This window comes from Cupressus sempervirens, chromosome 3 (assembly GCF_028749045.1).
Source record: "Cupressus sempervirens isolate cs-2001-9-10 chromosome 3, ASM2874904v1, whole genome shotgun sequence".
NCBI lineage: Eukaryota > Viridiplantae > Streptophyta > Pinopsida > Cupressales > Cupressaceae > Cupressus > Cupressus sempervirens.
The window spans coordinates 267,854,827-267,882,411 of NC_143120.1; the positions used below are offsets into that span (position 1 = coordinate 267,854,827).

At 33.3% G+C, this 27,585-nt stretch overlaps 1 pseudogene; it reads left to right on the plus strand.

Annotated features, from left to right (window-relative positions):
• Positions 1 to 254: 254 nt before the first annotated feature.
• LOC149565937 (uncharacterized) overlaps positions 255 to 27,585 on the plus strand; it is a 289,704-nt pseudogene continuing 262,373 nt past the window's right edge.

Sequence of the window (27,585 nt, forward strand, 5' to 3'; positions counted from 1 at the left end):
CCCTTGACCTAAACACCACCGTCTCCTCTTGTAGCATAGACATGCAGAACGTCATTTTTGCTAGCCTGTGATGTCTCTACAATGGGGCATCTTTCTTTGCGTCCCTCTATTCTACCCTCATTGGCGTGGCCATTTTTGGCACAGATGCCAATCTAAATAGACGCTGATCAGCGGAAATGCTGATCCACGTAGATGTCAATCAACGGAGATGCTGATCCGCGCTGACGCCAGTTCCATGTTCTGTCGTCTGCGAGATGACGATGTATATTTTGTCATCTTCGCTTGCCTTTGTCATTTACGCAGATGAAAGGTTAACTCCTATTGTCTCTGCGAGTGGTTTCCCTCTTTTGGCATCTGCACATACGACAGGATGTATCCTGTCATCTTCGCGGACGCCAAGATCCTTGCTTTTTTGTTTGCACAGACGAAAGGGTAGAGACTGTCGTCTTCGCTCGGACCTTTTTTAAGCAAATTTATGGCTCCATAAATATGCCTAGTCTAGCCTAACCTACCAAAACACGAAGAAGATCAGATGAATCACCGGTAGCCCCATCTCGCCTGCCCGCTAGTACTCTCGGACGTGCTCACCAAGCTACAAATGATCAATGGGGTCTATGTCTGCTCTAAATGCTCTACTTGCGGTGTAACAATGACCTTCTTTGGGCCCCTCAGAGGCTTATATAGGGCCCCTATAGACTCCGTTTGAGCCCATGCCTTCCCTCAGCCATGCCCGTCCCCTTTTTACCCGCAAGCCATGCAAATATTGTCATTTATTCCTGTTTTCTATTATTCTTCCTATTTCTTAAGACTCTTTTCACGAAAATTGCCCAAAATTTATTCTTTTTGCGCAATTTTCGCGAGGGGGCACCCTCCTCCTCTGTCATCGCCATAGGACTCCTTCCTTCTTTGGGGTAACCTATATTTTCTTTTATATGAATCCGTTTCGACATCACATCAAAGAGGGGCAAAATGTAGACGCTTAAAATCATCCCTAAAGATTATATTAATTAATTTTAATATCGCCCGTGACATTGTAATTAATTATTAATTAATTAATTATATTTTTCACATTCCTCTACTTATTTAATTAAATTATTTTAATTAAATAAGTTCATTCTTCTAAGTATTTCAATTTAATTTAAATGCTTCTAGCCTTAATGTGTTAAATTAATTTAACAAATGATCCTCCACATTCCTCTTTTTAAATAAATTTTACTTATTTAAATTTTTTGCATCCTATTAATTCATCTAAACCCATGATTAAATTAAATCTCATTTAATTTAATCTTAAACCTAGTCTAGAGCCTAGCCTATACCCATCACTCTCATCCTTCCAAGCCTACCCACTACTTAATCTCACTATTATCCTAAATCTCTTTCTAAATACCTTTTTAGCTCCTAAGAGTTTGCTCACACATGTGTGAGAAACTCTTGATCCAATGAACCTTCCATTTCATTTATGACTCTTACACCTCTTACACATTTGTCCCCCACTTTTTCCCCCAAGGTTGCTCACACATGTGTGAGCACACCTTGAGCCTCTCAATCATTAAAGACTCTTTTTGACTCTTGCATGGCTTGTCCTCTAGCCCATGTGTCTACCTTGTGGCACCTATGTGGATGCCACATGGATGTCAGCTCACCAAGCCCTACCTCAAGCCTATAAATAGAGAGCTTGTCTCAAGCACTCATCATCTTCCATTATTTGCATTGTTACCATGTTGGTTTGAGATTTGAGTTTGCATTCATAGTTTGAGCTTTCATGGTAGTTTGAACTTGCATTGATAGAGTTTCATAGTGATTTTGTAGGTTCATACTAACAATTTGGTAGTTGATTTAGTTTACATTATGCATTGTTAATCTAGTTTCTATATTCATTTTAGTTTGCATATTTAGTTAGTTCTTTCATTGCATATCATCTTCATCTTTGAATGCCTTCAAGAATGGCTCTTTCCATGGCCATTTCTTGAGGTGTTCTTCATCTCATTTAGTCTAGATTCATACTTTACTTGCATACACACTTGCACTCACTCATTGAAGAGATTCATTTATTGTTGTGTTTGGGAGAGCACATCAAACACCCCTCCATCTTAACACACCAATACGGCCTCTCATAGGTGTCCTTGTTCAACTGTAAAGGTGGCTGGAAGGTTGGATTTTTTGGTTGCTTAGGGTTGTAAAATCCAAGCAAGCATTAGTTGGCATTTTATTCTTTTCATTTTGATAAGTCTTTGATACAATTTCAAAATTTTAAACTAGTGTTTGTTTGTTAACCCATGCTTTTTGCAGGTCACATTTTCTAGCACACATATCTAAATTAATTTATAAATAGTGCATGAAAATGGTTATAATAATTATGTAATATTTATGTTTATTCAATTGCTAGGTAAATACCAAGTTAAAGATATGAATGTGTATATGCAACCCCTAATTGATGAGTTGTTGAAGTTATGGAATGGCATCACTATGTATGACATCTCTAGACCAATAGGATATCGACAATTTCAATTCCATGCAATGCTTGTATGGACAATTCATGATGCCCCTGGGCTAAATCATTTTTGCGGTATGTTATATTGTTAAGATTACATATTTTTGGTATGTTATAGTGCTTACACATTACTATCGAATGCTTAAGTTGCGCGTGATCATTGTACATAATCCAATTATACATGATCTTTTAGGTCTTCAAACAAAAAAAAAATTTCATGTCCAGTTTGTGGTCCGAAGATGAAATGTCGTCATTCGAAAAGTTTAGGAAAGCAGGTGTGTGATGAGTTTAGACACTTTCTCCACCATAATCATAAGTATCGAATTGTCGAAAAACATCTTTTCAATGGGAACAAAGAGACATCATCAAGGCCACGAAGAATGACACCTCATTTATGGAAGTTGGAATACGATCGACTAAATCATCGAGGTAATGTCCAATTTGTCATTCGAAATTTACAATTTGTATTTTGATATTGTCTTATATTTACTAATGCTGTAACTGATACTCATGAAGGTCATCAAGGCATTAATGACCAACTTCTTAGAGGAATGAAAAGTTATCCTACTCAATTTAGTAGGTTACCATACTACAAGGATCTCCCAATGACGCATTTTTTTGATGCTATGCATACTGAAAAGAATGTAACAGAGACACTATGGAAAATGTTGGATGGAAGGCATGATAGAGAACAAATTACTAAAATATTTATTGATATTCATGAATCTAATCATGCACTAAAAGTTTTCATTGAATCATATAGGAATGGAGACTGCATAAATACAAGTGTCCTTCCTTGGTTATTAATGGAGCAACAAAGTGATGCATTAAAAGAAGTCATATAAAAAACAAATTTTTCAACAGGATTTGCTACAAATATAAGCACTCTTCTATCAAAGAAAGGTGATTTTGGGCCAGGGTTGAAGACATATGATTGGCATACCTTCCTCAAGGTAAGTCATGTTTTCTATTTACAGTATATTTGTAAGATTGAATGTAGTACCAGTTGCATTATTTAATAATATATTGAAATGATCATTTTTTAATGATTGCAGTTTGTCCTACCTCTATCCCTTCCACAACAATTTGACAATAGTATTAAACAAGTTATATATAATCTTGGAAAAAATATGAGGTTAGAAGAGTGTTTTGTCTTAGATTTGTAGCTTTTTATTTGAAATCTATTGTATAATTTTATTTGAAATCTCCTCTATGTGTTTTTGCATGTTAAATCTCTTTTAGGTGGTTATTATCTAAAGAAATTAATAATAAAAATATATATTGGAAGAGAAAAATTCGACAAATTATGTGTGAAATGCAAAAATGTTTACTTCCAACGTTTTTCAATGCTCAAGAACACTACCTCATACATCAAGTTGAGGAGATTGAATAATGTGGACCTGTACAAGCTAGATCAATGTGGATGTTTGAGAGGCACTTGAAATTTATGAAGGGCTTGGTTTGACAAAGAGCACATCCTGAGGGTTCTATGATAGAGGGATATATGATATACCAGACCATGGTGTATATCAATGAATATCTTCCAAAGTTTGCAATAGGTATCCATGTAGATCACATTTAAGATTCCAACTGTAATGACAAATTCAAAGGGGAGTACCTAATGGGGAAAGGTAGATTGAGGAGAGTGAGAGGTAATTATAAGTTTTTTTTTGTAATTTAATAATTCTTATCCATCATCAATATATATAAGTTGTTTCTAACCGGTTTAATTGTCTTCTTTATAGTTGGTCATGAGTGGGATGCACTACACTTGTACATTGCAAATAATCTTTGATTGGATGACAGTGTGGATTGAATAGTCTCAAGACAATGGTCGCTCATTAACATGGGATGGTGTTGCATTTTTGGTTAAAGAAGCTCATCGTAATGGATATCTCAATGTTACGCCAATAGTACTTGATCTAATATATGGCTTAAGAGATACAAAGGTATGCAGAAGATTACTAATCATGAGACATAAGTTTAATATCAACTCATAGATCAATGAGAAGATTCTTGACATGTTTGAATAATTTTAAGTCAAACACCACAAAGCTATGTACTACCATGGCTATAAATTCCATACAAAAAAGTTAGATGAAACGAAGAAAATGTGTGATTCTAGGATAAGTGTTGTCTTTGCGGTAACCAATATTTCATTTAGAACTGACATACATCCTCAACAATATGAGAATCAATACTATGGCATTTTGGATGATATACTTGAGTGCAACTTTGATTCATTCAAAATAGTTCTATTTGTTATCAAATGGTTTAGGTTACGACTAAATCGAAATGATCCCGATAGGACTATTATTGAACATGATAGTAGATTTACTATGATTAATACAAGGTCATTTGAGCCAGTCGAAGATGAGCCCTATGTTCTTCCAAGTCAATGCGAGCAAGTGTTTTACTTTTGTGTTCTAGACAAACCAAGTTGGTCATTTTTTGTTAGACATGACCCAAGAGGAAGGCTAGTAAAGTATAATGTGATCGAAGAAGAAGATATTGAAAAAGCACAAGAGGAAGTAAATGATTATCAGGAATGATAGTTACCTAGTGATGAAGAAGAAGAAGATGGTGATGATTTTGGTCATCCTAACGATAATGGAAATAATGATGATGATGATGGTGATGATGATCATGATGATGGTGATGAAGATGGTGATGATCATGGTGATGATGGTCATGATGATGATAGTGATCAAGAGGATGATGATGGTGATGAAGATGGTGGTGGTGACGATGATGATCAAAGTGACAAGTTTGATGATGATGATGATGATGACATGGATGAAGATCATGATGATCAATAAAATCTTCAAATACGATCAATGCCAACTATGATAGGGTCTTGTATGACCAAATATTTCTTTCCAAACCATATGTGCACATATAAACATTAAGTAGAACATGTCAAATATTTTTTTAGATATAAAAATTAGGTACGCTAAATTTTTAACTTAAGACAAATGATTTACATATACAATCTACTTTATTATTAATATTTTTTTTGGTAAGTCTATTACTTTAATTTTGCTGCTGATTTCTAAGACTTACTAATTTTTTTCACAGGGCGATATGGATGCACCATCTCAAACACCTTCAATAGAGGTAAATATTAATTATTGTAAATTTTAATGTTAATATAGAAACAAATGTCCTATGATTATGTTCTTTTGTTTATGGCTTTGGAGTTATTTTGATGAAAGTATACAAATATTTGATGTCACAAATGATAGGAAAAAGCTATAATGATCGCTGATCAAATGCAATCTGAAATACAGGCATCATATCTACATGGCATTGGCCTTAGTATGGACCTGTATTCATCACCCAAAAAATTATGCAAAGATACATGGATGAGCTTGTTAAAATTATCATCAAGGGTGATAGAAGTGAGGAGAAAGAGGCACTGAGAATAGAATTGGATCGCAGAATCTAATCTTTGAAAGTAAGTAGTAATAGAAGTTTAATAGATATTAATCTTTTATAGTATCCTATGGATCATGATCTCTATTTTTATGTGTTCTTGTATAGACATATGTGCCAGTTGCGAGGTCACATGGTGAACATGGTCAGGATTGTTGCGCAGTACCTTCGTGTAAGTAACACTTTGTTTGTTTTGATCAACATTATAACACTTACCTTTTTTTTGTCGATGTTTCTCGCTAGTATCCCATTTGATATTTATCCATTGCAAATGTCTTTGCTAACAATATTCTATTCTTCAGCTCATGATGAAGTGCAAACTCCTCCTTTAGTTGGCGGTCCACTATTGTCTGTTGCATTGTCGGTAACAAGGACCATGCAAACATCATCGTCTATGCCCAGTAGAACTAGTCAAACCTTGTTTTACTATATTTTGTAATGTGTTATATTTTGTAATGTCTTTCTACAAGTTGATGAACAACAAAGTAGCATATTAGTGCTTAAATGATGTCTACAGAAGCTTGCATACACACACCACACATGCATACATACATATATAGCCACACATAGAGAGACATGGACATAGGTAGGGAGGTAGACCAACAGAGAGCAGTACTAGAATTGTCATTTAATTGTATGATGTTTCAATTGATAGAGCAACAGAGAGCAGTACTACTGAAGCTGATCCATTTCCTAGAGCAGTTCGTGTGATTAGTACTAGTTCGTATGGAGGGACATTGTTGTTGAATAAGAAAACTATGTTTCCATTAAGAGAACGAAAGCTTCCAGGTGCTTTAAAATTGATATTATTTAAAGTGTAAATTTAGTTTACTTTTACATTACTCATTTTGGACTGATAAATCCTTTATTTTTTTGTAGGTAATAATGCTTTCTTTGAACATCTTTTTCATATGAAATTGAGACTATTTGGACCCACCACACATAAAAGGTATGCAGTTTCATATCATTGCTACATAATTTTTGTTTTTTTTCTATTTATTGTAATATATTAAAGTTATTAATCTAACAATCTATTTGTTTTTAAAAAGGTGGAATTTACAAGCTGTAGAATTAAAAAATTTAGCTGATTGCATCCATTGAGGAGAAATTTGGGAAAAAGATTTTTGACACTGGCGCTGAAAAGAGCAGCAAATCATATAAAGACTATGAGGGATCAATATAGAAGGCTCTTAAGGATAAACCTAAGTATGACCGCCCTCCTATGATTTCACTGATGGAATGGAATGAAATAATAGAAGATGCAAAGGAGAAAAGGCTATGTGAAAATAGAGATAATGAAGCAGCACAGGGAAAAAAGAGGTATGTCATTATAGTATTAAGTACATTGTAATCATGCACTAATTATTGATATTTGTAAATATATAATCTAAGATGTTTGAAATTGTTCATAGATTGCAGGACATATCCATGGCTACAAAAGAAAGAATAGAAAAGGTTGGCCAACACAAACTTGGCTCTAGTGGCTATATGAATCTGCAGTCTCGACTTGTAAGTAGAGCAATGAATTTTGTATTTTTTTTTTAAATATAATGTTGCAAAGAGTTTTTTTTAATGAAACCATACATGAAAAACTAACGTTATCAAGCAAAAAACATAGGGCACAAATTTGAATGTGGAGGTCACAAATGAAGATAGAAAAATTAAAGTTGTGGTTGCACGCCTACGTGAAGAATTTGTAAACCTTGCCCAAGAATCTAGTGCAACAAATGATATCTCATAGGTAAATTGGTTAGATGAAAGTAAATGAAATTAAATAGTTGAGAATATTTTTATTTGGTATTAGTTTTAAACGTAAATTGACTACATAATAATGTGCATAACATTTTATTGCAGCCTTCATATCTTAGCACATAACCTGCTCCTGATGAAGGCCATGATGTGAATTATAGTGGTGGAGATATTAATTTGCTATTGGAAATTAATTATGCAATTATGAATACAATTTAACATCTTCAATTAGAATTTGACATGTATCCTTTTTTTGAATATTTCAAAAAATGTTGAACATCATGCTGAAGTAGTGGACCATGTTCCAAGTGTTCAACATGTTCACGCAATGGCAGATCAAAATGTTAATGTAGATGATTTGTCATTTTCAAGTAAGAAAAATGAATTTTATGTTTTACTCATACTTAATTACAAACTTGTAACAGCTAGAAAAAGAAAACGAGTATGCCAATTTATCGCATTCACTTGTTCTTGCAACAGAGCCCCCTTTAGTGCAGCAACTTCCTGCTCCTCCAAAAAGAAGGAGCCATCGTAATTTGACATTACATGTGCTAGAAGAGGAGGAGAATGAAGCAGATATGGATGCTCCTATGAGCGCTTTTCTTAAGAGAGCTCAGCAAAACAAAAAAAAGAAATGATGTTTTAAAAATCTTCTTTGATAAACCTTGTTGGATAACGAAAGAACTTTGTTTTAAGTCATTTTGTATGAATGATGCGTATTAATAGTAATTTTTAGCTTATGTTAATGAATATTTTTATGTGTTAATGAAGTTTTGATTAGTATTGTGTATTAATGAATTTTATATCATATTAATGAATGTTATGTGATTGTATTGATTGAATGTTATAGTTCATAAATGGATGAATGAAAGAATGAAGTATGTAATTAAATGATAATGGGTACTTTAGATTGGTGTTAGGGGGAGGGGGGTGAGGCCAGATGAGCTTCCACCTTCACATGGTTGGCCTTTTTAAGTAGAGAATATTATAGTATTCTTGAAATCAAGTGAAGCTCAAATTTGTTAAGTCTTCAAACACACATCCTGATTCTCTTTAACGAGACTGAAGTTTTTTCGCTTGTAATAGTCTCATTGCAGTCATCTTTTGGTTCCTTGAACATATAGTTCTTGCTTAGTTTCAATCCCAATTATTAGATATTTTTCCACATTGGAGTTAGTTTGGCATAGAAACCTGCATATTTTATTATATATATTTAGTCAACTAAAAGCAATGTAGAAAGCATTCACATAGTTGATGTCTAACAAAAGAAAACAAGATGCATATACTATTTAGCATGGAAATCCTTGTAGGTGAATTGTGTGTGTATGTACACACACACACACACACATATGTCTCTATGTATATAACTTCAAAAAAATGTGTAGACTCAATTAGCAAGAGACACCAGCCTCAAATCCTGCAATGCAGAAGGAACTGACCTTTGAAATGGAAAGTGTTTATAATGTAGGTAGATTTTCCTTAGATCTCCTTCGAGGTCTTCAACAAATCTGCCCTGTACTTATGAATAATCCACCAAGATTTGAAATAGTGTTTTTCAATAAATGCTCTAAACTTGGAATATACCTTCATAAAAATTCTGCCTTAGATCTGCTCATCATATTCAAAATAAGCCTTCACATGTCTGTTCACTTAGGTCTGATTTAGGTCTTCCACAAATTTGGCTTATAATTATGCTCTTGAATCTCTTAAAATCTTCTTTGTATTCAAATGATATTTAATGAATTGATTGATACAAATTTCCTCATACTTGAATCCAAATATCATTATCATTGTCAAACATAACACATACATAAAATTAGTTTGGTTATTCACTTGTTATACAAGTTAGTCTTATCTTTTTGGTTTTCACAAGTCATGCACTTATGCATCTTTGGGATATCCACAAGCTATTAGAGATGTTTGGATGGTTCATGTCCTTATTTTTTTTGTGTTGTTTGTAGGGTTTTTGCCATGAAGTCTAAGGACAGACATGTTGGATGTTTGTGATAGACATGTCCACCTATAAGAAAAGTATCAAATGTAGAAAAAATGCAAAGAAAATCTTGTAAGGGTTTTAGCTATCTTTAGGCCTAGTAAAGCTTGTAAGGGTTTTAGGTGTCTTTGGAAGGGTTAGTGAAGTTATAAAACCTTTGAAAAGGCTAGTGAAATATATTAAAGGCATATATGATTGTAAGTTGTCAAAGTTGACACTTTGTGTCAACTTAGACAACAAATTTCAGTTTATAACTAATTGGTAACAGTCAGATAGTTAGACAGCAATGGTTGTTTACTGTTATTTGGTTATTTAGAAGGGATTTGTTGAGTGTTTTGGGGAGAAGTAGAGTTGGGGTGGTGAGAAAGGGCATTGTGAAAAAAATTTTAATCAATAAAATAATCCTGTTCTCTGCAATTCAGTCTCTGTCCCATGGAACAGTGAGTTCCTATGATGTATCAAATGCATTTTGACTAATATTTAAGGTGAGAAAATTTTATTATTATTTTTATCTTGTCCATGCATTCTTTTAATTTTCATTGTGGGTTGAGTAAGGAATAATAGACTGGTGCATTCAAACCAGTGCCTAGTTAGGCACAGTCAACTATACTTATTCTAAAGTTTCCAATGTAGATTCTCTCCTACCACCTGTAGTCACTGTTATTGGTGGGAGACAATGAGGTTGTGATAATTTATTTGTACTATATTAACCAAATGTAGGAGAGTGGGAAAACTTGGTGTAAGTGCAGCATTGGATGGTTATTGCTGATGGAGGTTTAGCCTGGATTAAACACCAGTCTAATACACAGTGGATCATTTCATGTTTGAAGATGTTTGGGGGGTGAACCCTTCATGTTTGGGGGGTGTCTCTATTACAAAAAATAAGACAGTAGAGCACTACTAGTGTTATGATGGGAAAAATATGTCTTTCATTATGATAGACTTTTTCTAAGTCATCTGTGTTGTTTCTTGCTATTGTCAAGCAGTCTTTGTTTTCCTTGAGACCAAGAATAAAATTATCTACCATTTTTGCTAATGATAAAATTTTGACTTGAACAATGATAAAGTTTATTATTAATCATTATAGTGGAACAACTTTTGACTTGTTTAAAAATTTTAGTCGAAGGTGTTGGAATTGATAGTGAACCCCAAGCTCCTAGAAATCACCTGCAACCAAAATGCATGTTACATCTGTGTCTGAGAGAGAATATGATCCAAAAAGAATGCCTACTTTGGTGATTTGGCTATTATTGTAGCACTACAAAGTTTCTTATAGTGTTTCTCATTTTCTTAAATAATAGGCAATTAGTTCATGATTTCATCATATCTGATAGTGGAACAACTCCAAGAATCTTGGGTAAATTGCTTGCTATAAGACTTTCTTGTATAGGAGACTCAATAATGTGGGCTAAGTGGTGGGCACAAAGAGGAATAAGAAAAGGATCTCTACAAATGCATGGTGCAGTAGAATTCAAAAATGAAATTGAAGTGCTCTCATATATTCATTATAAGAATCTAGTCAGGCAAATTGGCTTTCATCTCCATTCATGATGGAACTTACAATGATGCATATCCACAACAATCTTTAACTTCCAACAAACAAGTTAAACTTGAAGATAAGCTATTTGAAGACCTGGTTGACTTTGCCAAGGCAAAGAGTAAAACTTCACCCAATAAAAGTGAAAGTTTTTGAAAATTAGAGGTTGTTCTCTGGGATGGTTTGTACTACATATCTTCAAGTAGCTTGCTACAAGTGATGGTTTAGGTGTAGCATCAATTTTTTTGAAGCCACTGTATAGTATTTTGTTCAATTGAGGTTTAGTATTCATTATGTGTTATATTATTCCTAGTGCATGGCAATTTAATTTATTTCTTGTTACTTTTTTTTTTCTGATATGAAATTTCTTTTGAAGATTTGTATATTGAAACAAACTTATGTTCTTACCTAGAAGGTAAATGATTTTAGTAACAGTGCCAAAAGATCCTCAAGTAGTGTGTGAGCATTATCTTTTCTTATCATAGTATTTGTGGGAAGTAATTGCCTATGTGGCCTTCCACTATTCTCTAGTTCACAATTTGATTGTGGCATTTTGTTCGAAGAAAAGCTTTATAATTACAAATCTAGAATATTTTAATAGATCATTTACTTGTGTGAGAGGATAAAACCCATTTTCGTGCCCTAAAATAAGATAACTATACATAGAAACTCAATCATTGAGACATTTCGTATAGACTTGAGCTATCTTGATCTAGGCTCAGATCTGTTTCTATGCATTTGCTATTACTATTTTTGGGCTTTAATCTGCAATGTGAGATGCTTATTTTTTTGGTAGGTAATTTAAATAGGAAGCATTTTCTATCGCTAATGTCTGAGAGTTTGTTTTATAAATGATATCTAAGTTTATTATTATCAATATGCATGAAATCTTATAATAGGAGAATATTATCAATATGCATGAAATCTTTAAGATCATACAAGATTTGCTTTCATCTAGAGTTGCATAGGTGTTGAAACTCCTTTATTATATACAGGTTGTTGTTGGAACTAATTGTTTGAAAACATCATAATATGGGTTATTTTCATATTGCAACATTGTTAGCCAATCAGAAAAGATGTAGATTTGAAATCTGTTTCACTTTTTTTTCATCCTAAATTAAAATATATCTACATTATTAAGTCATTTTTTGTGTTTTAGGTGCAATTTATCAGATAACCCCCTTTTTGATATGTCTTTTTAGTTAGTCCTTTGCTCAAACAATAAATTAAAAGATCATTTTACTGTAGGGCCCTGAAGTCAGAAGTGGAGATCTACCACAACCTATCATGCTCACAAAGGGCCAAGAGTTTACTTTCACAATCAAAAGAGGAGTGGGCTTTGAAGACTGTGTAAGCATGAATTATGATGATTTTGTGAATGATGTGGAGAAAGGAGACACACTACTTGTTGATGGTACGTTCTCTTGTGTTGGCTTGAAAATTCATTTATTAGCTAAAAAGAACAGAGTTACTAATGTTATTCACAACATTTTCATAGCTTTCTATTTCTTATCATTATTTGAATTTCTCTAGGGGGGATGATGTCACTGCAAGTGAAGTCAAAAACATCAAATTCTATAATTTGTGAAGTAATCGATGAAGGAGAGCTTAAATCATGATGACACTTAAATGTGCATGGAAAAAGTGCTACCCTACCTTCCATTATAGGTTAAGACTATTTTATCAACTCTCAGGCATGCATAGAAAATTAGATTTTTGTTGCTTATTGACATGTACATCTCAATCTACTTCTTTCTTAGGGACTTTGATTTCATTGTGATTTCCTTTTTTTGTACCTAATATTGATTGATTGAAGTTACCTAGAATATAATTGAATGATATGTTTATCAATCTTGAAATATGCGTAATATTTGTATTTTGTTGTTACTTGTAGATGTGATGAGTTTTTTTGACCAACACAGCATCTGAGATAGCTTAATTTAGTATTTGATAAAATCTATTTCTTGTCTTTTTTTTTCATAGATAAAGATTGGGACGATATTAAATTTGGAGTTGAGAATGGCATAGACTATTATGTTGTTTCCTTAGTTAAAGATTCCAAGGTGGTGCATGAGTTGAAAGATTACCTTAAAAGTAAACCTTTGAAGCAAAATTTTAACTTTCCAGTGTTATATAATCCTTTCTAGACAGTATTGGGCTTGATATAGCATGTTCTCTTAATTTATATTTTAAATCAAAATTTAAAATGTGATAAAATATCAATGCATTTGTATTTGTAATTATGTGAAGGTTGTGGTGCAGATATCCATGTGACTATGAAGATTGAAAGTGTTGATTCAATACCAAATCTTCATTCAATTCTTTCTGCATTAGATCAGGTAAGTACAGTCTCCCTAGATTATAGGTTTTAGTTGGATAAGTTGTTACTTTATGATTGGTGATATTTCTTTGAATGGGGTTAATAAATTATGTGAAGTTATGCTTGTCAAGCATTATATAGAAAGTTAAAAATGCACATGCTAATTTGTTTACTATTTAGTCATGCATGTATTTGTTTAGATGTTGGTGCTTTTCCATTGTTGGTTTTTGATGGTTTTTTTACGACTTTGATGTAAAATACAAAATATAAAAGCTTTACTTGTGAATATGTTATAATCTTCTTTAAATTGTTGGCAAGGACTATGAGCTTTAGTAAAGATGTTTTTAAATCAATTTTTTTGATTGTTATCATTCAGTGAAGTTAACTAGAATGAGACCATCATTTAGGTACCTGACTAATTCCTAGCTATTGAGTTTTTAGATTGTAGTTTCCTCATAGATCTCAAGATGGTTCTGTCAAGAAGTGAGAGAGCAAAACTTAAACGTGGACAATAATATCTAAATTGACACTTTGAAAGGAGGGATAGATATATTCTTTATGCTATAATTTTCACATGAAATAAATTAATTTGATTTTTTTCCTGTGTGATTAAAATCTGTGAGGCCATATAGCCTTTGGAGATTTTTCTAAATGCGACATAAGTTGGTTAAAATGGCATAACTCTCAACTGTGAAAATCTTGACATCTTCCTCATTCTGAGACTGTTTGCTTCTAATGGGCATTTTTATGTCATCACAACTTCTCATAATTGATTGTACTAGATACATTCCCATGCAAGACTTGTTGGTATCTTATGCTTATGAAATTTTAGTGTATGTATTTAAACATGGCATTCTCTTCAAATTCTACTGTTGAAATTCATAAATTTGACATTAGTTCAATCTCATAAATTATGCCTTTGTTATCTTTGTCCTCTCCATCTTTTAGCTTCACAACAAAGGTCTTAGAAGTTGTGAACTGTCAAGAAAATTTTTTCTGCGAGAGGAAATACGCTTTTCCAATTCCTATCAGAGATTTTGTGGCATGCAAGGGCTATGGGTATTTTTGTGCAGCTGTCATACCATGCATGGGAAAAGATCTTCTATTTGCCATAATTTTTGTTAGTGTTGCCTTGAGAAGAATTTAGGGTTAGCTTTATGTTCATTCTAGCTCTCATTCCATCTTGTCACCTTTTGTTTGGGTATGAGATGCCATATTTTGAATACATAGGATACAAGCTAGGTTTTGAAAGCTAAGAAACCTTGTCTTACAAGTTAGATTTCAACAGCTAAGAAAAAATGATCTTATTGTTTTGTTAATTTTTACCTTCTTTTGAATTTGGTATCCAAGATTTGTTGTTTTGTCTCTTGTAAACACCACTTAACAGTATTTGGCTAGTCTCTAGCATATCTCACACACCCAAATATTCAATCGGCTCAGTTGAGGTTGAAAGATACCACCTAGAGGACTGACCAAGATAGTCTCCCAAAAAACAACACCCTTGTCTTTTGTCCCTATTCAGGTAAATATTTAGCTTTCCAGATGTCCAGAGTCCATATAGTAGTTTATATGTCAATCTAATTAAACTGTGAATGATCATACATCTCTTAGTATTTAGGGCTCCACTATTTGTCCAGACACCAGTGTTAGAGTATAGAATTGTCATGGAGTATTGTTTCTACAAAATAGTTTTTGTTCTCGTTCTATAGGATCTCCATTCTTTTGTACATGTGTCTATTTTTATGATTTGTAGAGGGAAGGGCACCATTCTTTAATGCAAGTGTCCATTTCTGATGGCCATACAAGGTTGGAGCACCCAGATATTGTGCAAGTGACCTATAGTGGTGAATATAAGTTGTGTATCTTTGTCCTAGTCTCTATCCTGCAGAAGCATCCATCTTGAATGCTAGTGCTCCATTTGATTCTCTAGAATAAAAAATTTCTTGGATCCTTGTTCCTGTGTTTCTATTCCCTTTTCTTCTATCTGCTACTACCTACAATATATAATTGTATAAGCTTATAGTTTTATGAAAGTACTTCGTTGGAGGTTTTTTGATATTTATATGCTAGTGGTCCCTTGGACATTATTGAATGTTTTCTTTCATTTAGTTTATTTATGACAAGCATTTACACACTGCTTGCATGCGAATGGTCATAGCCACCTTCATTTTTAGCCACACTCATTCAAGTTATGCATGTATTAATTTTTTTTATGGTATTTGTATGTTGTTTAGGATTCTAACATTTGTCTCTTCCTTCCTCTTCTTTAGGCTTCCTCTTCTTTAGGCTATGGTAGATGAAGGGGATCTTGGAGCAGAGCTTCCTATTGAGGAAGTTCCTTTACTCCTGGTAATTTTATAGAGTTTTTTTATCATCAGTTAAAATGTTACACATATCAATGAAATTCATTTCTTGAATTCTATGTTTGCAACCATTCTTATTGAATTCCCTATTTACTACCCAAGATCAGGTTAATATTTCAAATCACACTGGGTATGATGCAGTCTTCCATGCTGACACAAGCAGTGTTAACTTGGAAGGGCTTTCTATGCTTCCCTTATCACAAGGTGCACCTTTTTGTGCCATGGAAGTCCAACTAGATGCTCTTGGGCTTGGAATTCAATTAAGCTTCTTGACATTATTCATCTTACTTTTTAATTATTTGCAAGCCAAAAAAGAAAAGATGGAGGCTAGTTTCAAAATGCCCTCTAATTTGTCATCTTGCTTGGTTTTTTAAGAACTTTTTTATCCTTTATTATACTCATATGCAATTTCCTAAACAGAATTTAGTTTTCACTTGCTTGATTCAATAGAAGAGCAGATTTGGGTCTAGAAGAATAGAATTTAGTGTTAAATTGTTAATTTTAGCCAGCTGAAGAGAACTACAGATTACTTAGTAATAAGGTTTGGAAGCCTATCATTGGATCCATGATGTAACCTGCAAGAGTGAATGGTGGATTTAGCATTTGGACTTTGATCTATATTTTAATTTATTTTGTATAATTTCTAAAATGAAAACTACTTTTATCTGTTTAGTATGTAAAGTTTTGATAGTTTTTCATAGCAAGTTAAATTATGATATTCTAGAACTAGAATTTAATTGTGTAGTTTTTCAGTTAAATTTGTTGGTCTATTTTTCATAAGTAATCAATGATAAGAACCCACTTAACTGATCCATAATAAATTGTCCATTTATTGCCTTCCTCTTTATTTATATTTTTATTGCATCCATCTACTACCATCATTCTCATGAGAGAGATTCTTGTATACAGCTACTCATGAGAAATGAGTTCATAAATTCAACTAAAAAGTCATAGATTTTTATATATAGCCGATCATTTATTCATGTAAATGAATCAATAGATTGGATTCAAAAATTATATAATTGAATCCTAATAATTATCTTATAGTCAGAATATATTTATACATAAGTAGAAAACATCAGTCCATAGTAAATTGGTACATATGAAACTGAGTTTAACTATGAAAAGCTTTGTGATGCACAATTTGTTTGTTAAATTAATATGTACTGAGAATTGTTCTTTTTATTTCTTACCAGGCTAATCTTTGCTTGAGAGCGGCAGGGGAGCTGGAGGAAAAGCTCATGGAGAACATCAATAAGCTAAAGGCAGAAATGGTGAAATTGGAGGAAGTGAGACACATGGCAAGACTAAGATATTATAGAAACAGATGTGTGAGGATGAAGATTGTATACTATGATGCCTTCAAAGAAGTGATTTTCAAGGAAGAAAAAGAGAAGCTAGATTTTCATGCCAACCTTAGCAGGCTTAACCTTGTTGCCTTTTATGATAAGTTAGAAGATATGGTGGAAATCCATGATCGAATGGGGATTATGAGTCAGACCAATGGGGATAAATATGATGGCCAATGACTTGATGGGTTGAAGCATGGTCATGGAGTCTATAGATGGGCAGATGGGAGTTGTTATATCGGGACCTAGAGTAAGGGGCTCAAAGATGGGAAAGGTACATTTTATCCTGCATGTGGCAATCAGACTAGGCTATGCCACCTTTTGGAATCCTCACCTTCCAATGTGGATCAACATGATGATCTCTCCATTGATGACCAATCTTGTTGGAAGGAGAGAAGCTCTTCTATGTCTGATTTTGAGGTTTATTTGAATACTTCTTATGCCACTAGCTCTAAAACAACATCCTCAAAAACCCTTGAATCCAGAATAGTAAGAACCTTTTCCTTTGATGGGATGAGAAGCTCAAGTAGTGAGGAATTTGATGATAATGATGAGGGTATCAGAACTTCTGATCCCAAAATTTTTCTTGTGCAATCTGCTATCAAGAGAGAATATGTTCAAGGAGTTTTGATTAATGAGGTATCTAGAATAAATGTGTCTTCCAAGGTTGTGAAAAGAGAGCATAAATGGTAGCCAAATGAAAGTAAGAGACCGGGTGAAATTATCTATAAAGGGCACAAAAATTATGACTTAATGCTCAATCTGCAATTGGGAATTAGGTTCGCATATTTATTTGCATATTCACACATATGACTAGCGACTTGCTCAATATTTTACATTTATATGGATATGCCTTGTAATGTTTATTGATTTTGCTAACAAGAAATTCAGAGTCAGACTAACAAGAGAATTAAAAATGTATATGTGTAATATTTGAATGATGAAAACAATATGATTTTAAAATGTGTGTTTATTTTTAGTCAATTTCTTGTTATTGAAGAAGACTGTATTGAAATATACTATTGAGTTTGTGTGTTTGTCCCTAGACATATTGGATTCACAAAATTTTGAATTTGCCACACTTGGTTTTGGGTGTACAAGAGATTTACATTTTAAACACCATGCATACTAATTTAATCTCATCTATGCAATTTTTGCAATTAGTTGAAGAAAGTGGGAGTTATTATTCTTAGTTTTTTTGGCAATTTTTGTCAGCATCCTTGGAAATTGATGCATCTTTGTATCTTAAGATGCTAGCTATAACTAAATGAGTCTTTTAAGCTATAAAATTAGGTGTGGTAGCCAACTAATGCTAGTTGTAAGGTACAAAAATTTTATATTGTCGGATTCCTTAGTTTTCCTTAATGTTCCATAGGGTTTCAACATCCTATTGTTTTTCTTTTCTTCATTGTTTACCAGTGTGACCATTTTACAGGTACTTCTTTGTATGCTGCCAAATTACTATAATCATGTTCATACTTATGAAAGCACATTGATCACTAAATTTTTTGGTCCACATAGTATCAAAGTAGTAGGAGGACAAAAGGTATTTTCTATACCTTCTTACTCTGTTTTCCATTTAATCGTTGACATAATATGTCAATTTTTGGTAACTAGATGTTATTTTCAAAATTAAACATGGTGAGTGGGCTTGAAGTGGCAACTTGGTGGGGCAAGTTGGCGAGCCGACTTAGCGAGGCCACTTAGAGATGTGATATGGTGAGCTGACTTGGTGAGCAAGCTTGATGAGCAGACCTCAAGACTAACCTTAATGAGGCACTTTGGTGGGGTGACTTGATGAACGAACTCAAAGAGTCAACTTGGTAAGCATACTTGAAAAGTTGACTTGGTGGGGCAAGTTGGTGAGTTGAATTAGTGAGTCCACTAGGTGAGGCGAGATGGTGAGTCGACTTGGTGCGGTGACTTGGTGAGCTAACTTAAAGACTGATCTTGATGAGGTATTTTGGTGGGGTAACTTGATGAGTGAACTTAAAGAGTCAACTTTGTGAGCATACTCGAACAATCGACTTGGTGACATGACTTGGTGGGCTGGCTTGGTGATCCGACCTTGCATGCATACTTGAACAATAGACTTGGTGAGCTGACTAAAAGAGTCAACTCATTGAGGTGACTGGGTGGGAGTGACTTGGCAAGCTCACTTGGAGAGTTGACCTAGGGGATGGGCTTGGTGAGCAAACTTAAAGAGTTGACTTGGTGAGTGCACTTGAATTGTCGGCTTGGCGAGCAGACTTGGGGACTTAGTGAGCTAACTTGGTGAGTAGATTTAAGATTTGACCTTGATGAGGTGCTTTGGTGGGGTGACTTGATGAACAAACTCTGAGTCAACTTGGCGAGCGCACTTGAATAGTCAACTTGGCGAGCGTACTTCAATTGTCAGCTGAGTTGACTTGGCAAGTTGACATGGCAAGCTAACTTGGTGAGCAAGCTCGATGAGCAGACCTAAAGACTGACCTTGATGAGGCACTTTGGTGGGGTGACTTGATGACCGAACTCAAAGAGTCAACTTGGCGAGCATACTTACACTAGTACATTTGGGCTCAATTTTTGACCTTTATTGGTCAAAGTTTTGACCCAATTTTTGACCAAATTTTAACCAAATTCGACCAACCCATTGGTGAAAATTTTTTTGCTTGAAATTTTGACCAACTCACTGGTACATGATTTTTCTCAATTGTATAACTAATTATATATTCTTCATATTAGTTATTGTCGATGTTTTTGCAACATTCTATAAAACAGTTCACATGTCTTGCCTACGATACGACATTTTACATGCATCCTACTCTCTCTCATTCGACTAATGATGGATTACACAGAGTGATCTGAAACCATGATGCTAAAAAACACACAATCAAATCTAAAATGAACTTGCACTACAAATGGATTGTGGAAATATGATATTGGTAAAATTGCACGCATGTCTACGAGGACAATCACAACTTAAACATATATTTATCTTGGTAGACATGCATGTAAAATTAACAATATCAAATTTCCATAATCTATTTGTAGTGCAAGTTCATTTTGGATTTGATTGTGTGTGTTATTTAGAATCATAGTTTCAAATCACTTTGCGTAATCCATCATCAGTCGAATGAGAGAGTGTAGGATGCATGTAAAATGTCGTATCATAGGCAAGACATGTGAACTATTTTATAGAATGCCTAAAAAAAATTTACACCTTCTTGTTGGTGGAAATTTCCACTTCATTGGTCAAAATTTCCACCAATGCTTGGGTTTTTTCGACCTTTATTGGTGGAAATTTCCACCAACACTTAAATTTTTTTCGACCTTTGTTGGTGGAAATTTCCACCAACACCTAATTTTTTTTCTACCTTTGTTGGTCGAAATTTCCACCTTCATTGGTCAAAATTTCCACCAACACTTAAATTTTTTTCTACCTTTATTGGTCAAAATTTTCACCTTCATTGGTCGAGATTTCCACCAATGCCTAAATTTTTTTCTACCTCTGTTGGTCAAAATTTCCACCAACGCCTAAATTTTTTTCTACCTTTCTTGGTTGAAATTTCAACCAATTCTTGCATGACCTTAGAAAATGGCTTGTTGGGTTTTCGACCAATAGATTGGTCAAAATTTTGACCAACTAGTGAGTTGGTCAAAATTTTGACCAAAAAAATATCGACCAATGGGTTGGTCAAATTTGGTCAAAATTTGGTCCAAAATTGGGTCAAAATTTTGATAAATAAAGGTTGAAAATTGAACCCAAATGTACTAGTGCACCGAGCTAAATAGAGTAAGTTCATGTCGAGTCACATAGTTAGTGCTAAGCATTCAAAAGCCAAGTCACAACATGAGTATTAGTGAATGAGTGTCAAGGTATTCAAGTATTGAGTAAACTAGTTTTGGTATATGTGTTTGGATTGACACAAACACTTATGTAAACCATTTTTGCCAGCTTCTATACATGATTTAAAGGTTGTGGAGACAACTAAGGAGTTGTTTATACATTTTTCATAGGTCATCAATCTATACGAAGGTAGTGTAACCAATTAGAAAAATGGACTATTTAAGCAGAAATAGGGAGAAATATGGATCATTGATTATGATCTAGAACCTTCACAAGTTGGTCATTTAAGGAGGGTCTAAAATTCTAGTGAGATGAAGGAGAGATTGAGGAGACAAGTGTATTTGTGAAAGAGGCTATGTTTGATGGTTAGAATCAAAGACTAGGCAAAGCAACCTAGGAGTGAAGGGAAAAATAGAGTTTATCAGATAGGATATTAGATTAGAATTGGAAAGAGGAGATACTTAATCCAACATCAAAGTTTTAACTAAAGAATCATGTACTGAAACATTATAGCAAGTGAATCAGGGTAAATCTCTTAAAATATTGGTCCTAATAGGCCTATTTAAATCTCCTAAAAGTGTTATTACTTAGTTGTAAGTTTAAACCCTTTAGTCAAGATAGACTAAATAATTCTTATAAGCTCTTAGCAAGGAAGACCCCTCATAGGGTAGACCACTAGAAGTGATCAAACATTGTAGCCTTAACAGGCACACTTTATTGCTGTAGTAGTGAGGATTTATAGGTGTCATTCCCATCCTAGTTTTACCTTCACCTTGGAGGATTTTTTGGTAACCAAATATTTTGTGTTATGTGTTTACATTTACTTTCATGTTTAGAGATGTGATGAATAGTTATATCTATTTCAGTTTAAGGATATATGATTCATGATGTTGATATGAGATGGGTTAATGTTAGATACATTTGATTTGCTTCAAAGAGATATAAGTTTTTATAGATCTTGATTCATTCCCACCTTAATATCTTAATTTCCCAATGGACTCCCAATAATAATGTGTACAATAAAGAAAATTAATGTCTTCAAAAAAATTATGCCAAGGAGCTAACCAAATAAAATTTAAATCACCCATAAACCATGCAAAAAATATGACAAGCCAATGGGTCCAGAGAAAATAATTCACATTCATAACTAAAATCATGATTAAGGGGTTGAAACTCTTTCTCTCTCAATTAGAGATTGGATATACATAGGGAGAGAGGTCATTTTCTCTATCACTTGACACCTTCTACATAAAATTCCATTCCAAAAAGTTTATGTATAACCATCTTCCCTTCTTCGTAGGTGTGCTAGATAATTGAATCCTCAAGCCAAGAAAGGAGAGACCAAATATCTTTAGGCACACTCAACACCAACCATCCAATAATCAATGAAATATACACAAGTTCAATAATTAACTTAGAATCTCTTTCCAGAATTACCTTGTTCCTTCATGTGGAAACAATCAACTTTATGCCCTGAAAAAAGGATACAAACTACACTGCATAACTAGAATTAGGACCAAAGTTTATAGTAAAAGATGAGGTAAGATTACCTCTATGGTCATGAACCACACCAGCTCCAATAGAAGCACCATTTCTCGCTTCTCCATCAAAATTCAGTTTAAGCCAAAAGAGGGACATCTAGTGTTAGCTCTGACTAGAATTTTTAAATCATAAAAGGTGTAAAAGGAGTCTTGAAGGTTGCAACTAGAAGTCACCTGACAATACCATTAAGATGGGGGAGTGGTTGACCTCCTCAAATTGGAGATTGAAATGTTTTTCTATAACCATTTCATAGAATTGAAAGAAACCACCTCCATAGTGTTCCCAATTATTCTAAAGATGTGGTTATTTCTCTCTTTCCATATATTCCAACATATATGGGGAGGGGGGAATTATTTTCCAAAATAGAAGAATAAGAAAATGTATAGAAAATAAGGTACAATTGAAACAAAAAATATTACAAATCCTCTTTGAGTGCCCAAGTTAAATCAAACTTGTTAAGGATAATGGACCAAACATTTGAAGTAAAGGGATAGGAAATAAAAATGTGGTTGATGTTCACTTCTAGTATTTTACATAGAACACACCATTTAGGGTGATGAAATTCCAACATTTTTAAATTGTCCATAGTTAGGATTTTACTATGCATGACAACCCCCTAAAAGAAGTTTATCTTAGGATTAGATGTGAATTCCACACACTTTTTCAACAAGGAGAGACCACTCCTATACTGACCAAAACAAGGTAAGAGGAGAAAACAATGAAATCATTTGATTGGCTCTTACCCTAGATGATTTTTGTATTACTAGTGAAGATAGGGATTCTAATTCCTTTAATAAGATTCTGAAGCTCTTCCACTAAATAACTTCTTGTGGAATTAATAACTGATCCACAACAAATATTTTCCATTGACAATATGGGGAAATATAATCTCTGACTAAGGATCTAAAATGATCTTTTAGAGTATTCATAACATGGAAGAACTTTCTCATGGAAATATATTTACTATTAGATAATTTAGAGGGGTGTGAATTAGTTATAACTAGTTATCCTATAGGCCTTAAAATGCTTTTCACCAACTTAAACACTTTAATATTTCTGATTATTAACTCGGTAGCCATATTTAACATAAAAATTTAAACCAATATAAAATTTGAAAAAAACTTCCAACTTAATATATTGAGTATCAAAATGATCTTCTATCTTATGCTAAGTTGCAACAATAAACAATAACCTTGAAATAAACTTGCAACATCATAAGCATCCACACAATTTGACACAATTCTTAACATGAAAACCCTATAAAGTGAAAAAATACTTGGGAATCAACAATCCAAAAATTTCACTTTTCTAAAGTGAGATTTTTAAGGAGCCATCCTTTTTAAAGGTTACATGCACATTGTTAATGTGACCTTGTTAGAGGATTTTCACCAAAGATCATCTAGACCTTGTTCATTCTTTGATACTTCTAAAGAATGACCTACTCTAAATGACTTACAAAACACTCAACATAATGTTACCATATAGGATTTCAAAATACTATTAGGTCCATTCAGTTAATTTTTTTTTTCTGCAATGAATAAAGAATAACAATGAAATGATCTATTAGGTCTAGCACTACCTTGCTTGTTTAGATCTTTGTTTTTTTCAATCTTTGTTTGATCTCTTACTAGATGATTCACACAATCAACACATCAACTTAGCACTTCCTCTTCTTTATCTTTAAAATGGAGTTTTTCTTGGTTTTCCTTATTACTATCACTTCCTTCATCAACTCAATCATGAAAAATAATCATTGTGCTTATCCTTTAAATATATAACTTTTTATGTTCCTCTAGAATCATCAAGTTTTTTCCACTTAATCATAATTGTTAGATCTTCACCAAGTTCATGTACATTGAATCTAGATGCTCAGGAAATAAACTTCCACCTTGAAACTTCTCAAACAATCCTTATTTTCATCAAATGTTTGCCTCAAATTAAATCTTTTCTTCAACAATTTTTCCTTTTCATTCTTGATTAACATCATGTCTTTCTCAGTCAACAATAGACTCAATTAACATTCAAATTTCTTAGTTGACACTACGCTTTCTATATTTCTTGTTCAAGCACTTAGTGCCAATTGTAGTAACTCAATTAAAATTGTGGTTCTTCATTCACTGACCAAGCATTCTTTCTTAACATGATTTCAACACTTAATCAAATCATGTAAAATAGTCAAATCAACATTATACCATGAAAGTTTGACTCATTCAAGTGCCCATTGAGTACGATGAAGTTATAAACTCTTACATCATCATACTTTCATTAACTACTCTTCATCAATTAAATGATATGACACTCTACTAGATCAACACAATGTCTAACAAACTAAGGCTTGACGTTAATGATAATGTAGCAACTAATATGAATCTTTCACATACACTAACAACATTATCAGTTGGGGCTAACAACATCCCCCTTTGGCATTGATGAAAACACATAAATGCATTATATATTATATTACATAACATTACATTATGAAACATCAAATGCCAACACATATTTCTTCTCTCTAACTTCATTCAAGTTCTCTACAATAGGTTAACATTAGGTTCTTCAGTTCCACATTTCCTCCCCCTTTGGGTATACTCCTCTTGTTCAACAATATTTTCAATATCTTTTATCAACTATGAAATTACTTCCCCTTAAGATATCATCTCATTACATATTCTCTTTTTCTATTGTAATTATCTCCCCTTTTGACAACTCTAACCTTACAACCACTCTTGTTTCATAGTCATGCTTCCAATCACTCCCAATCACTTTCCATTTGAAAACAATAACTATAAATTTCAATTAGAAACCTATAAAACCTTGTAGTAATACTTTGTACCTTGTATGTACTAATTTTATCTACTTCATTACAATCACTTTCATAACTTCAAGAAATAATCCCTAAAGAGTGAAATCTTGCATCAACTCCACAAAGATATTCTAATAATCCATGAATTGATGCAACATGTATCTTCTCTTAGTGAATTTTGGATAGGGAAGGACCCATAATTTATCTCTAAGATACACAAAAGAATCCTTAGGAAATGGTTTTGTGAATATATCTACAAATATCTCCTTATACTTCACATACTCTATTCTTACTTGTTTCTCTTGAACTTCCTCAAATAATGATACTTGAATATGTGCTTGGTTTTTACATGCATCGCATGATTCTTTGATATGTTAATAGCACTTGTGTTGTCACAATAGATAATAATAGGTTCGGTGACTTCTTCTTGCATACTATCCAACAATTTTGTAATACATACAATATTTGAACAATTAATCTATACAAGTTGTTTTCTTGTTCAACCATGAAATCAATATTTCACCTAAAAAGAAAGCTCCACCACTAGTACTCTTTTTGTCATCAACATTTCTTGCTTAGTCAACATTGGTATAAACTCTAAGCACAACATCACCTTCTTGTTTGTACCATAGTCCATTGTCTTATGTTACTTTTAGGTATCTAAATATCCACTTGGTTCCAATCACATTCTTGTCTTTGGGTCTTAGTACAAGTGTCCATGTATTGTTTTCTCCTTACTTCTTGTCATGATTCTAGCAATCTTGTCTCCAATTATATGTTCTTGTAAATGATTCCTTCTCACGCACTTTACTAAAATAGATTCATCTCTATGGTCTCCAAAATTATCTTCACTCATTTAGGGCTCAACATTATGTTCAGGTTGTATTGTTTGTGGCTCGAGTGATGTAGGTTGTTGCTTGATAACTCTTTATTTCAGCTCAATGTACCACTGTAATGGTTATATTTGGTGCTTAGGTATAGTAGTAGATGTATCATCATAGACATACATAAACTTGTTGTAATCCTCAGGTTCCTTTTTTCTCTTCTCATCATTCTTATATGAAGAATCATCAATTCTAACATTTGCACTTTCAGTCATTGTGATAGTAACTTTGTGTATGAAAAAATGAGTGACAATGCATAATAGACTAATCTAATTTATTAATGCACACTAAATGCATGATTACAAGACAAAGTAAGCTAAAAATAAGGATTTTACCTTTACTCACCTAGCTACAACATGCCTCCATTGTCTTAATCTTGAGTTCCTTTCATTTTGAGAGCTCTTAGACTTGAATCATCTCATCTCTTCTATTTGTTTCAAGTTGTTAGAAAATATGAATATCAATGCAATTTTCTATACTAAATGAACCTAGAATGCTATATGAACTAAGTATAATGATGGATGTATATGGGTGAGAAACTATGATTCTAATGGAGCTATGATGAGATGATGAAAATGTTATATATTTCCTTGATAATTTCCTTGATTGCCAAAAGATTCTTAGTATGCCTATTGCTTGATTGATAATTCTATTGCTAATTATCTTGTATGATAAAAGTAAGGTTCCTTTTATAGGAATTGGGAGGACCCTAGCCTAGGTGGTGATATCTGATAGTAGAGAGAAAACATAGGACACATGGATGGATGAGATTGACTCAGTTAAGGGAGTTGAGAGAAAGAGGGGCTTAGTTAGAATGTAAGAGAAATAATCGGAAAGGAAAGACATATGACTTGCATCTCAACAAGACCCTAGCCTCAAGGAAGACTCCTAGACAAGTGTCTCATGAGTCATCTTTGACCCTATGAGGTAGATTGACTGTCTCCTATTGTATAAGGAAGATGTGGAGGACTCAGTCACCCAGAGACAAGTGTTCCACAAACCAAGTCACATGAGGATACATACCACTTTTGGCCCCATAAAATAGGACACATGGGTGTGGATAAATAGGATTAATTAATAATGAATTAAAATTAATTATTTGTGCAAATATGATGTGACACATGATATGGACTAAATAGGTGAATAGTAGACTCTATCACTTAGGTGAGTTTATAATTAAGTAATTTTATTAAATCACTTAATAGGATTATTTAGGAGACTTAGGATAGTGCAACTAACCTATGTGAAATATCTTAATAAATTAAATAATTTATCAATGCTAATAGAATA